Source organism: Schistocerca cancellata, chromosome 1, assembly GCF_023864275.1.
Source record: "Schistocerca cancellata isolate TAMUIC-IGC-003103 chromosome 1, iqSchCanc2.1, whole genome shotgun sequence".
NCBI lineage: Eukaryota > Metazoa > Arthropoda > Insecta > Orthoptera > Acrididae > Schistocerca > Schistocerca cancellata.
This window is the reverse complement of record NC_064626.1, coordinates 1118702942-1118717447: the sequence shown is the minus strand read 5'-3', so window position 1 is coordinate 1118717447 and position 14506 is coordinate 1118702942.

The window sequence follows — 14506 nt, the reverse complement described above, 5'->3', positions numbered from 1 at the left end:
TATTAAATTTTCGTCTCCCTTCACTATCTGAATAATTTCTTTTATTTGATCATACATTTCTTCAATTTCTTCATCATCTGCAGAGCTAGTTGGCATATAAACTTGTACTACTGTAGTAGGCGTGGGCTTCGTGTCTATCTTGGCAACAATAATGTATTCACTATACTGTTTGTAGTAGCTTACCCGCACTTCTATTTTTTTTATTCATTATTAAACCTACTCCTGCATTACCCCTGTTTGATTTTGTATTTATAACCCTGTATTCACCTGACCAAAAGTCGAATAGTCAATATAAAAAAATCAGACAGTGTTGAAGCTTGCCATATGCCTGGCAGCCCTCTATGATAAAAATTACAAAACAAAACACCTGAATGAATGAATTGATAGAGGTTTTTCTTGCTGATAATAAAAAGCAGTTTCACGATTTGCCTAATCACAAAACAGAATCTAAATAATATTCATGTAGACTTTACCACCTCGTCTAGAGTTCAGATCTCTGGTGCAGAGATATTCACAAAGTAATATAAAGGAAGAAATTGAGAATCCCTGCCAATTTAAAGCAAAAAGAAACATATATCTAGAAGTTACACTAGTCAATTCATGCTGATTCTTAGTATTTCATTTGCAAACTCAAAAAATGAAGTCACAATTATTTCATTACCCGCCAACTTTTATATTATTATATATTAAAAAAACTGTTTTCATGTATGTAATTAAAAGAATATAATTTTATTTAATTAGATCAACAATTGACATATTTGCTTTAGGTGACTGTTGTCTGCGGTTTCAAGAATGACAACCATGTTTAACAATGAACTTTCCCTTAGAATAATGGCTTCTCCCCCAGGCCAAGGTTTTCTCCAACAACAGGTACAGAAGAACATCTGTTACAGATAGAAAGTATTCTGCTGAGTTGACAGAGGAGCAGAAGCTTTATTTACTGAAATAAGCTAATCCTGTCTGTTCTCCACCTGTGAATTGACAAGTGTAGAGTCAGCAAACAGTGTGTTTTGTCAAGCACTGTGTTTTAAGTTGCGTACATACTGAAACTGAAATGTGTTCTCAGATCCTATTTCTGGATACTATGTATGGATACTGTTTGGAACCACACTTCAAAACACAGAAACAGCTATCTATAGCAGTGTCAGTACAGATCAAAGGAAACAATGTTTCAGGTCAGACACCACTGCTGCACAAAGCTAGGATATATTTATGTTTCGTGCTGTGTTGTCTGTTGTAAAGGGTTGTTAAATATTGCGTTTTTTTCTAGCAGTATTAAGTTCTTCTGAAAATGGGGGGGGGGGGGGGGGGGGGGGGACGACTGACTTGTTCAGGGCTGCTTGTGGAATATACAGAGCAAGCAGTACAAGAACAGCAATAAAAAACAAGACTCTCTGCAGAGGATTTCTGCTACTTTTGGTACTGACAAAAAAAAAATGAAAAGTAACACCACGTGTTTGATTCACTATAATCGCTTTTCTACAATTTATGTCTTGCTGGAGATTCAAAATTGGTATATGGAAACCAGAGCCATCTTCCATATTCAGCACTGTAGCAAGTTATTCCTGCCAGTTCTTGTATAGTATGTTTTCGTTCACCACCGATGACTATGCCTTTCATTTTGTTTGTATGAAACTTCACATATTAGTAATGCAGCATCAAATATTACAGTTTCCTCATTTCTCGACATAGTGTAACAGACAATAAGAAAACAATATGCAAAAAGGCTTGCAGATGATGCAAATACACTACAAAAAATGTTTGTGACCAGTATGAACACAGAGACAAGATATAAAATCTAGAAAAGGTTGTGAAACACCACAGGAAGCATGTTTTCACTGGAAATTTGTAAGCAGCTGTATAAAAAATAAATACAAATTTTGTAATGTTTGTAAAGAATTCACTTTAAAAGCACAGAGATAAAATTTGATTCCTCAAATTAGAACAGCTTAAGAGTGTTGTTTTAACAATGAAATAGACCAGCTCCATAAATCTGTCATATTAAATGCCCGTCACTGGTCTTTTGCAGTTCCTATCTAAAGATCATATAAAAGACTACTACTGCTTTACAAATATATCTGGAATTAGTTCAAGATCCAAACAGACTGTTAAATATCTGTCTTTAGAATCAGCCATTCAACCACTGCCTCATGGGCCAGACCTTTCTATATTAAATTGGCCAGATGACATAAAAGTGACTGGAGATTTTGAAAGTGTTGGTGATTTACAATAGTGATACAGATTTTGTGAAATTAGTTACTACAAATGAACCTCAGGATCTAAATGACTTGGTTCATAATCTCTGGTTACCTAAAAGTAAAGCAGAGTTACTTGCTTCAAGACTGAAAGGATGGCACTTTTTACAGGATGGAACCAAATCCACCAATACCAAAGTGAATTTGAACATTTACTTTCTTAATGGGAGAACCTAGTTTTCTCTAATAATGTTGATTATTTGATAGAGTCGTTAGATGTTGGACATAAACCTGGCTCCTCAAACACCAGCTTGAAAGGGGTCTTGTTATAGAATAGAAATAAGTTTCCATCAATTCCTATAGCTCGCACAGTTGGTATGAAGGAAAGTTATGTGAACATGCATTTCTTGCTATTCTGTATCCAATATGATGACTACCCTTGCCAGATTTTAAAGTTATAGCTATTCTATTTGAATTACAATTAGCTATCAAAAGATTTTGCTGCTTCCTGTGCATGTGGAATTGCAGGGATAGAAATAATCATTATATTAATAAAAGCTGGCCAAAGGGGAAGTCATTCAATCAAGGACAGACAAATGTCGTTATCAACCAATTGCAAATGCTGACAAAATCTTATTGCCACCATTACATATCAAACTATGGTTCATTAATAATTTTGTGAACTCAATAGATCATGACAGAAGTGCATTTCTCTTCCTAAAAAACAAGCTCCCGAGGATCAGTAAAGTAAAACTATAAGAGCAAATATTTGTTGGCAAATATTGGTTGAATGGATCACTTGGATTTTCATAAACCTTCTAGGAAACTACAGGTGATTTCTTCCCTAAGAACCTTGGTGCTGTCACCAATGAACATGGCAAACATTTCCACCAGGACATTGCTGAAATGGAAGAATGGTAGCAAAAATGGACTCCAAAGATTTTTATCAGTGTAAATATAATCAAAAACCTACTTCACATAGATTTCAGGTAAATAAAATGTATTCTAGCTAACATTTTACATTTACTCAAATGTATATTTACCAAAAATGTTAAAACTGTGATGACTCACAAACTGTGGGTGAAGGGAAAAAAATCTGTAAAAATATTTGAAATCAGCACAAAAAAAGTCAGTAAGAATCACTCATTATACTTCTTTTAACATTAAAAAACTTAAAATTTGTTGAACAGTGCTATATGAATATCTAGATTCAAGAATTGAAAAGTTTTTTTAAGAAAATAATAAATTTAATTCATTGGCCTTTAGCTGACACCACACAGCAAATTCATACGTGCATAAAATATACAGGCACTGATAGAAAATTAGTGTTAGAGTATTTGTTTCTTTGCATGCACACACACTGTAGACAGTACATACATACATATAGTCCAATATCATATAATCACTGTAAAATCAAATGTAGAATACTGTAAATTGCCTCTGTTGTTATGGATATACATCACTATTTTCTACAAAAATATCACGTATGCAAGTAAATATTACATTACCAAATGAAAGTGCTGGCAGGTCGACAGACACACAAACGAACACAAACATACACACAAAATTCAAGCTTTCGCAACAAACTGTTGCCTCATCAGGAAAGAGGGAAGGAGAGGGAAAGACGAAAGGATGTGGGTTTTAAGGGAGAGGGTAAGGAGTCATTCCAGTCCCGGGAGTGGAAAGACTTACCTTAGGGGGAAAAAAGGACGGGTACACACACGCACACACACACATATCCATCCACACATATACAGACACAAGCAGACATATTTAAAGACAAAGCGAAACTCTTTGTCTTTAAATATGTCTGCTTGTGTCTGTATATGTGTGGATGGATATGTGTGTGTGTGCGAGTGTGTACCCGTCCTTTTTTCCCCCTAAGGTAAGTCTTTCCGCTCCCGGGACTGGAATGACTCCTTACCCTCTCCCTTAAAACCCACATCCTTTCGTCTTTCCCTCTCCTTCCCTCTTTCCTAGTGAGGCAACAGTTTGTTGCGAAAGCTTGAATTTTGTGTGTATGTTTGTGTTCGTTTGTGTGTCTGTCGACCTGCCAGCACTTTCATTTGGTAAGTCACATCATCTTTGTTTTTAGATATATTTTTCCTTCGTGGAATGTTTCCTTCTATTATAACCATAAATATTACATTACCAACAGACGATACAGAGCAGCTGTTTAAAATAAGCCAGGAAGTAACAGCTTTCCCTATAATTTACTAGGTTAAATTGATATGAGGTAAGTGTAAATAGTATTATGCAGTATACTGATAGTTTACCCAGTTTTAATGGAGTGTGCATTAAGTTTCTGAGTGTTGCTTTTCTTTCATTATTACAGACCTTACTCATTCCACACTGCTGAAGGTGGTTGTTTTGGAGGGGATTTACAGAACATGATAATGAATAAACAAACAGAAGGAAATGACTGTCAGAAATGAAATTTGTAGGTAGCATTAATAATTGTCAATCATTATACAGCTATATTTTACTTACACTTGCAAAGGAAAGTTACCACTTTCTGTTACACAAATATGTGCTACTGCTTTCTTGCTTAGTATTAAAGTTGATGAAACCGATAAGAGACTATGAAGAATAGGTACCTACATGCTACGAGGAAAGAAGTGCTTTTACAATTAAAATTGTTCTTTGTTGTTTTACAAACACATATTTATAATCCTTAATTCTGGGTAATTCATACAAGAAGTGGATAATACACAACTTTTTTTTTTTTATTTTCTCTAGGCCGCTACTTGTAAAAATTCATCAGACTACGCATATTCAGACTTTTACAGTACTGTATATCAAATACCAAGTTCACTGTAAATCACTCTCTCTTCTTGCAATATATAACTGTTTTTCTTTAACTAACAGTACACTTTTGTAAATATTAATCAAGCACTAACAAATAAAGAGCTCACAGTTACTCTGTCTGTATATATACCCCTATTTTACTCACTCTCATGCATACTTCCACACTGAAGAGGTATACTCCCAAATTTTAGAGAGAAAATTCTTTAGGGTGTGGAATGATCAACAGAGAAACCGCACTTTCCTGAGCTGTATAAAACTTGTTGAATGATGGAAATCAGATACTGATAATAAATTTTTCAATGTACCAGGCAGACAGACTAGAACATACTGTCAGCTACAAGGATAACTGTCATTCAGAACAAAGGTTCGTTCATATAGCAAAAAATAGAAAGAGATGATTTCATGCAATCTTTTGAGACAATAGCCTAAGCCACTGTGCACAAAAAGGGGAGGGGGGACCCCAACTGGAAATACGTTGGGAGAAGATTTTCAGATCACTGATTTCTGTCTTGTCCTGTTTTGTTTTCCCTCCCTAGAGCCAACATATTGAATGAATTTACTAATTACATCTGTTCCCACTCTTTTTCTCTTTCATAGAATAAAGAAAAAAGTATCAGTGTTTGACTACAGTTCTATCAGTGAGGCATAGTTTATTGACTGGGGTACAAGGTTTATGGAAAGATTAAGTAATAAATTTTTTAAAAAGATTTCTGAGTGGCATATGTAAAATGATCTGCTGGATCAAAGCCATTATTTCTTGCAAGAAAAACTCAACTTTGGTGTTGGCTGAGAAACTATGAAAACTACAAATTATAAAGCTAATTACTAAGGCACTTAGTACACTAAATTCTAACTGTTAAGAACAGGATAAAGGCATGGAGAAGGAATGATGTAAAACGTGTTGTAAAAAAAAGATAATGCTTTTAGAAACAATATCACTTTATTCAGCTTGACACATTTATTACAATATATAGAATTCAAAATTCATAACTAAAAATCACAACTATTTATAAACAGTTTAGTTCTTTATACACAAAAAGCAACAATAAATAGATTCTCTAACAATGACCATGTCACCAAATGACTGCTGGCACTGGCAGATCAAACACAAACAATGTCAAACAACACACAGACACAGAAAGCTCTGTCTGTTGTTAGGACTAGGAAACTATTTGGTGTTTGATTTGAAACATAACATAAATAAATAAATAGATAGATAGAAAAATAAATTAGTACAACATGAGTACAAACAAACCAGTCTAACTTCAGATACTGGAGACAAAACTACAGCTCAGTTCATGTATCTTCTTTCAACAGTTTTCTTGGCATAAACATGCATCTTTTTGATTATCTAATGAATGTTTTCATTTTTAATTGCAAGTTTGTCTATCTTTAATACCAAATGTAAATACAATGGTTTTTTGGCAATATAAATACGCACTTACTGTAAAACAAGCTAATTTACAGTTTTATACATACTTTCAGAAAACAGTCTTAAAAATGCTGAAGAGTCATCAAAAAATATTGTCTGTACACAGTACTGTAAATAAATAATTACTGAGACAAGGGAGAAATTACAAGTTCTACAAATAATTTTTTGGAGTATGAACTATTGTGACAGATTGATCTATAGTATTATCTGGGTCTAAGTTTGGTTGGAAGGTTGCATGGTCAACAGTTTTCATTACATAATATCATACTTTCAATTGCCCTCACATGATGCAACTGAAGCTGTCACACAGCCACATGATGAAAATGATCTGAAATGGGTGGTAAGATTGGGGGGGGAAAAAAAAAAAAAAAAAAAAAAAAAATCCATCAACATCATTTCACTGTCCAATAATATTTTCATAGTTCACATAGTCTATTTCTCAATTTTAAATGGTCTTGAATCTTACTGCATGAAACCTAATAATTTTATTTTATTATTATTTTTTGAGAAAAATATTTCACAAAAGTTTCAATTTAGATGCATAAATTATATTTTAAATTTCATACTGATGTAGTCAGTCAATGACTTCTTTCCATTAGAGAAATTACACACAGTTCACACATTTTTGTCAACTGAACAGAACCAGCACAACACAGAACTTAAGTACACAAATCTTTATTATACTCAAAGGCAGAACTTGACCTAATACTTAAGACCATAGTTTCTATAAGCCCTACTGTATGAAATGACACTTTTCCGGAGTATATTACAGACACATTTACACAGATACAAACTAACCAGAGGTAAAGAGTACTTCACATTGAATGAGAATTGGAAAAGCAATATTATGTCAGCATTCCTCTAGTTACAGTCCTTTAACATGAAAATAACTCTGACAGTTGAGCAAATAGAATCACTCTGTTGCATAGTTCGTGCTCTTCTTAGTTGGTTCAAATGGCTCTGAGCACCATGGGACTCAACTTCTGAGGCCATCAGTCCCCTAGAACTTAGAACTACTTAAACCTAACTAACCTAGGGACATCACATACATCCATGCCCGAGGCAGGATTCGAACCTGCGACCGCAGCGATCTCGCGGGTCCAGACTGTAACGCCTAGAACCGCACGACCCCTCTGGCCGGCTCTTCTTAGATGTGTACACAATAATCGGCATGGAGCAGCATTGAAATACTGCATGATACCATGATTTCCCATTCCCTGTTGTCAATCACAAAGCTATTTTAAAAATTCTGTAGTTTCACAGAACCACAATTGATGTTTCTTATCAATAACCATACTCAGAAGCTTTAATTAATACATGTTCTTTCTAGATACCGTACATAAAAACACACTTTCTGGGATGATTCATTCCCAAAAGATAAGCATATAGTTTATAAATTTAAACAGTCACATAAAATATCCAAACTAGTATTGCACATGCAAGTATGATATAGGCAAACATGTAACATTTATAATGATCTATGTCCAATCAAGTTTGCTTAAAGCACAAAAGATAAAATTTTGGTGGAGTGTTCCATGAATTCATCAGAAAGAATATCACAGACAGCAGAATTATAAAAAAAACCATAAAATATTATAGTAATGCGGGAATTCAGATGTGCACATTTAGACAGTGCCACAATATAAATACCACCAGTATCAAAATATTAAACTAAAAATTAATAATAAATGCTAAATAAGGTTCAAGTGTGATTTTGTCCCTCCTACTAATCCTTTGTTTTAGTGACAGATTAATCTGTAGCATAGCCTGAAGTCTAGGATAGGACGGAAGGTGACAAGCTCAGATGCCAAACAACAAAGCTGAAGAAGAAAAAATGTTTGTGGTAACAAACTGAACTGTAGCATAGTCTGAGGTCTATATTCATTCCATATTGTAACACTTTTTATTACAAATAAGCTGTAGGGTAAATTCTTAATAGTTGTGCATGTCTGTGGTGAGTATATTGTTGCATATTATTTACAGTTAATTAAGTAACATGTGAAATTGCAAGGATAGGGGGAAGTACTAGATTAAGTCTTTCCCTAACAAGAGAATTACCTACTTCGAAACTGCAGCAATGGGATCATGGGAACCTATGGAGCAGCACTAGAAAACAACCAAATAAATAAAACTGATAGGCCTATTGAACATATGATTCTGGAAACTTAAGATTTTTCTTCTCATGAAGGAGTAGGCAGAAAAGAAATTTAGAAAAAACTTAAAGTACAACAAACAGTTACTGCAGGAGAGAAAACTGAATTTGCAAAGACAGAGTTAGAAGTAAATAAGGGCTACAAAAGCCACGATTCCAGTTCTTGGATGCTAATAATTGGCAATCAGCATATATGATAGTTACACTTTAAAAAATTCGAGAATACAGAGACAAAATGGAAAAAGAGAGAGGCAATAATGGAGACAAATGAGCGAATCACAATAATACTGGGAGAAACGTACTGGCAGAAAAAGTGAAAATGCAAAGCAATGACGGAAGCAGGTAGTATACAGAACAGAAGTAAGATGAGCAAATAGATAATAAATTTAAACAAATTAAGACTACCTCATTGGTACAAACATTTTCATGAACTAGTGCTGGTATTACCTAGCAAGCTTCCATGCCTCTACTCTTTGTGCTAGTGACACAATACTGGATTTGGGTGTTGCGTATATTTGGTTTGTTCTATTCAAAATGGTCACTTAGACTGATAAATTCAAGGTATTTTCTTTCTTTGGGTATGGTGATCCTGCTCCTATTTCCCACTGTATGAGTAAGTATCTGTGACTCTTCATTTATAAATATCCTCACACAGTATTGTCATCTTCCCATCCACAAAAGCATATATATTTGGAAGAAAATGCACATGTTATCTTAATACACAACACAAAATGTAAACTTTACAGTACTTCAAAATATTATATCTCACTAGATTGGAGTATATTTGAGTATATTCCTGACAACAGAGTGAAGTTGCGCTTGATAGTACTGCTGATATTCATGGAGAAAGATAAAGAAGGAATATAGTGTCCCTGTATGTTGGTACTTACATGGTGTATTGTGTATATTGCTCTATATGGAACAGAGTGTAGTCAAAAGAATGGATGGCAACAGGGCCAAGTGCATACACGTGTTCCATTCACTGTTTTATGTCCTTTGTTTCTGTGTTGCCTATCTTTGCCACTATGGATGATGTGATTCATGTTCAGCTTCACAATATGAAGTATAGGCCTATGCTGAACAATTGATTGATTGTTTGATTACATGCTGAAGTAGATTGTATATGTTTGTCAAACTAAATTTCGTTTAGATTTCATCTGCAACTGGGATAATATGTACTACACATAGTTCATCTCATCCTAGCAGGTGGTATAATTACTCAAACTTTTGAGCCAACATCACAAATTGTATTTGGCACAAAATACCAAAATTAATCAATGCCATATTTCATTAAAAAAAAATAATTTCCTTGCTGGCTTCCATACATAGTTCTTTCACATGTTTCACATAGCTAATTGCTCCAATATTTTTAAACTGGACCACAGCATTTAAAACCATGTTACAAAAAACGAGACAGAGAGAATACTCTGACTTTCATAGAAGAAGACGAAAAACGTTGATGTACTTTCACTTCAAATGACTATGAATTTATGTCAACCAAACTTTATAAACGTACACAGTGAAATCATACGGTACCTATACAACTTCACATAAAAATTATTTTTAAGATACTGACTCATTTCTGGGCACATGCATCATTTCGAAATTTACCTCTGATGGTACCCACCGGAATCGTTGACAAAAAGCCGTTACAGACAAATGAAGCGCAACATTATTAATGCACTAATACCACTGCAGTCCAGTCTTTAATAGATTAGAATCACTGCACAACCCCCCTTCCCACCGCTTGTAACAGTTTGCCGGTTAACGATTTTGATCGCAGTTTTGGTTCCCAATTTGTTGACAATTTGGGCTCGCACATGACCGACATTCATGGAAAACGTACTGTCTTCCATCACTTAAGTACATGAAAACTGCCGTACCACAATATACGCAAGAATCAAATCTTGAGTGTGGCTGATTTCTGAAATGTTGACGTACAGAATCAACCGACCGACCAAATCTCTCGTTACATTGCGGACAAAAGTTAGAAAAATCCTGCGGAGCTCGAGTAACAAAGCGTGGATGCCCTGCGTCGACTGTCACTCTAGGTTCGCACTGCTCTGTATCACGTTTCATATCTGATTCATTGCTTGTCATTATCGTATAGCACTTCCTTCCCAACTGCGCTTCCTGATTACATATCTTTCTTCTGTCACAGCGGGAACAGGGTGACCAACAATGCGAAGTTACTAGTGCTCATAGAACTTCTTGAAGTCCTTCTCCACATGGAAAGAAAACTTGCACATCCATGCTCCACCACGGCATGGGCACCGGCCTCTCGACTGTACTGCGTGCCATCTGCCATGTAAGGAGAAATTTCAGCGCGGAGGAAGCGTGGAAGAAATGAAGTTTGCGTTAAGCTCGGCGGAAGAGAAGAGGATAACGATGTCGGGTTTGCTAGACCATGCTGCTGTAGACAACGATCAGGTCCATTCGCCTATGGATAAAGTATTATGCTATCAGGTCTATGAGAACAATATTAAATTTTAAAACCAATTTCGATTGTAAAAGATCAGAAAAACAGTGAAATTTTAGGGCATGAAAACTCTTTTGGAGTGCTTTCTGCCGTGGGTTCAGAGAACACGTCGGAAAAAGCTGAGAAGTTGGAAAATGAATCGCACAAAGTAAACAAACCGTTGCTCGTTGAATCTAAGTCAAGCAGTGAAAATACTGCACCAGGAAAGATGCTCAAAAATTTGAAAACATGTGCGCACACCTATAATGACATAGATATGAATTCAGTAACGGAAACTGAGAACTAGCAGACTGAAGTATATCTGGTAAACATGCAACAAAAAAAAACAACACTGGTCAGTGCAGAAGAAGAACCTTGAATCCGCATAATGTGTGTTAGGAGCTAGTCATGGTTGTGAAATCTCTGCATTGTTTATGGGAAACATTCAAGGCATCTGGTTTCGTAAAGTCAGGGCTCCACAGAGTGAAATAACGAACCTAAGTAAATTAACTGATGTAGCTAGTTTGAATAAAAAAAGATTTTATCGTGTTAAAAGGATCAAACAGCGTCTATGGATACAAGTCGTACAAAGTTACTACAAAAATGAGGAAATATTAAATAAGTTAATTCATACATCAAAAAGATGGTGTCTGTTGAAGATCTACAAGTTGTGAACTCCGTATATAATGAAAGAAAACGTAATAAGTGTTCTTTTGTGAGAAATACAATGCGGTGTATGATAATATGTGCGCGGCATGTCATATTGTAATAAAAAACATCGGAAGAAAAGTACGACTAGATCCAAATGTAAGTACAAGTTGCAGTGATCAGCTCCTAAAACACAGATCTTTGCATCAAAATAAAAACGAAATATTTTGCAACAGAAGAAAGAATTATTAAGATGCTTTGAGACAAAATAATCAAGCTTCAAAAGGATTTGAAGCATCTACAGTCATATAAGAGTGCAAATACATCGCAAATTACGCTTAACATAAGTTACGGCGAGTTTATTAGGTCTAAAAAGGTCACCCGAGAAAAATGCAGCAAATATGTGTTCCAAATACCACGATAAAACCGTTTGAGTGTCCTAGAGAAAGGCACAAGTGCAGAAGAAATGTGTGAAAACAAAATTACAAACACAAGTAGTCTTAAATGTATATATATGGCAGGAAAAACAGGACAGAAACCATTTATAAACATACTGATTGTCACGGGCGTGGACTATGGTATAAATGCTCGTAGTTATGTGGAACCAGGAGCACCAGGAAATCACAAAAAACCTAACAGGTGGGACTCCACCAAATGCAAACGCATGTATAGTGGGGGGTGCCAACGATATTTATAGGAATGATTTGTCTAGTTCTGTCCAAAATCTGAAGGTAGTACTGGACTCTAATTAGGGCAAAAATATGATCGTCATTGGAATACCACATAGATACGACCAGATAAAAGACTCCTGTAAATAGAGAACTTATTAAGGCCAATAAACGGTTTGAGGAGATCTGCAAAATGTATCAAAACTCTCAGTTCCTATATGTTGACTACCTGCAGAGAGATTGTTTCACAAAGCATGGAATGTACATAAATGGAAAGGGTTAGAGACTTCTCAACTCTAAAACTCTGGAAATGTTGACTACAATAAATGATGTGTCTAAAATAATAGCACCAACACTTGGATGCCAACCAAAAAAATAGCACAGCAACCATCACCAACTGCAGCAGCTAATGCTACTTCAGCAGAACCAACACCACCACCAGCTAAATCGGCATCAGCAAACACAAAACTGCTATCAGATGCAGCAACAGCAACAACCACAAAAGCAACATCATCATCATCATAACAGTCAACAGCAGAACTACAACCACCATTGGCAACAGTAGCAGGGCCACAGTCACCAGTGACAGCACCATAGCCAGAATAATTATCATCAGAAGCACAGGCAACAAGAAAAGAATTAACACCAATAATGGAAAATGCTATGTCAACACTGGCAGAAGTAATAGGAGCACTCATCTCCTTAACAAGACAAGAACTTCACCAACATGCCATCTGAAGGAGCAGTCAACATTGGAAAATGGGCGTATACCGAGGAAGAGAAAAGCAGCGATTCCATCCCATCTCAATTATTTTTTGCTGAAGGGCTACAGGAAAATCAGAGTAAGATAAGTACAAGTGTAATGTTCTTACATATTAATGTGCAGTCTTTTAAGAACACACTTAATGAACTTCAGTATTCTCTGGAAAGCATAACTGCATTGTGATATCAATAAATGAACACTGGCTTAGCAATGAGGAACTAAAATTAAGTGTACCATTTGGATATGAATTGCTAACCAGCTACTGTAGAACAAGTACTAAATATGGTGGTGTATCTGTATATGATAAAAATGTCGTGAACCTAATCTATGAAGTTATAGATGTAAATAGACTGTGCATAGAAACAAAATTTGAGGCTGCAGCCCTAATTTTACCAAAATAGGAAATTATAATAGCTTCAGTATACCGCCCCCCCCAAAAATGAAGACATTCTGCAGAAACTGATACTAAATACAAAGATAACAGAACACTAATATTTGGTGATACCAATATAGACATCAGGTCTAAGAATAGAAAGGTTGATCACTTGTTAAATACATTAAGAACCCTTAACTTCAGTTGTGTAAATGACAAACCCACAAGACAGGAAGTATGTCTAGATAACATAATTAGTAATTTTCTACTGAACAAAACAGAATTCGACAAATGAAGCTAGGCATTTCAGATCATGAGGGACTATGGCTCAGACAAACTTTTAACAGTAAAGCAACTGAAACTTCCACAGACTTTAGAGAAGCTATAGGCTAAACAAGTTTTTAAGTAAATTGAATTTAATAAAACGAGATAAAACAATAAACACTGAAGGTGCAAATGAATCTACCAACAAATTTCTATAACTGTTAACTGAAAATTTTGAAGCATTTTGTCATAAATGCTGCAAGAAAATATCAAAGCAAAATCGATACACGAAACTACAAAATCTAAAAAGTATCACACCCCACATCTAAGTAGAATAAGAATCACAATGCTACTCTATCATGATAGGTCCAAGCACAATAATGCTGACTAGCGAATATACGTGAAAGTGAGAAAGATTTACAGGTCTAAAATCAAGGCAGCTAAGTGCAAAGCAAATGATATATAATACTGAACTCGCCGAATAAATGCAAAGCTGCATGGGAAATTATTAAAACAGAAACTAGCTGTGATGATAAAGTATATCAGACACCAATTCCACCTGATATTCTATCACGTTTTGTCAGCCCTGAGTCAGGTGACAGCAATAATGGAGAATGTGAGTAAGGCACAGGCACTGCTGCCAGAAATGAACAATAAGTAGACAGACAGCTATCACTGGACTTTTGTAACTGAGAAGATGGTCAATGAATTAATAGCTAAGCTCAGTAATTCTAGAGCAGAAAAT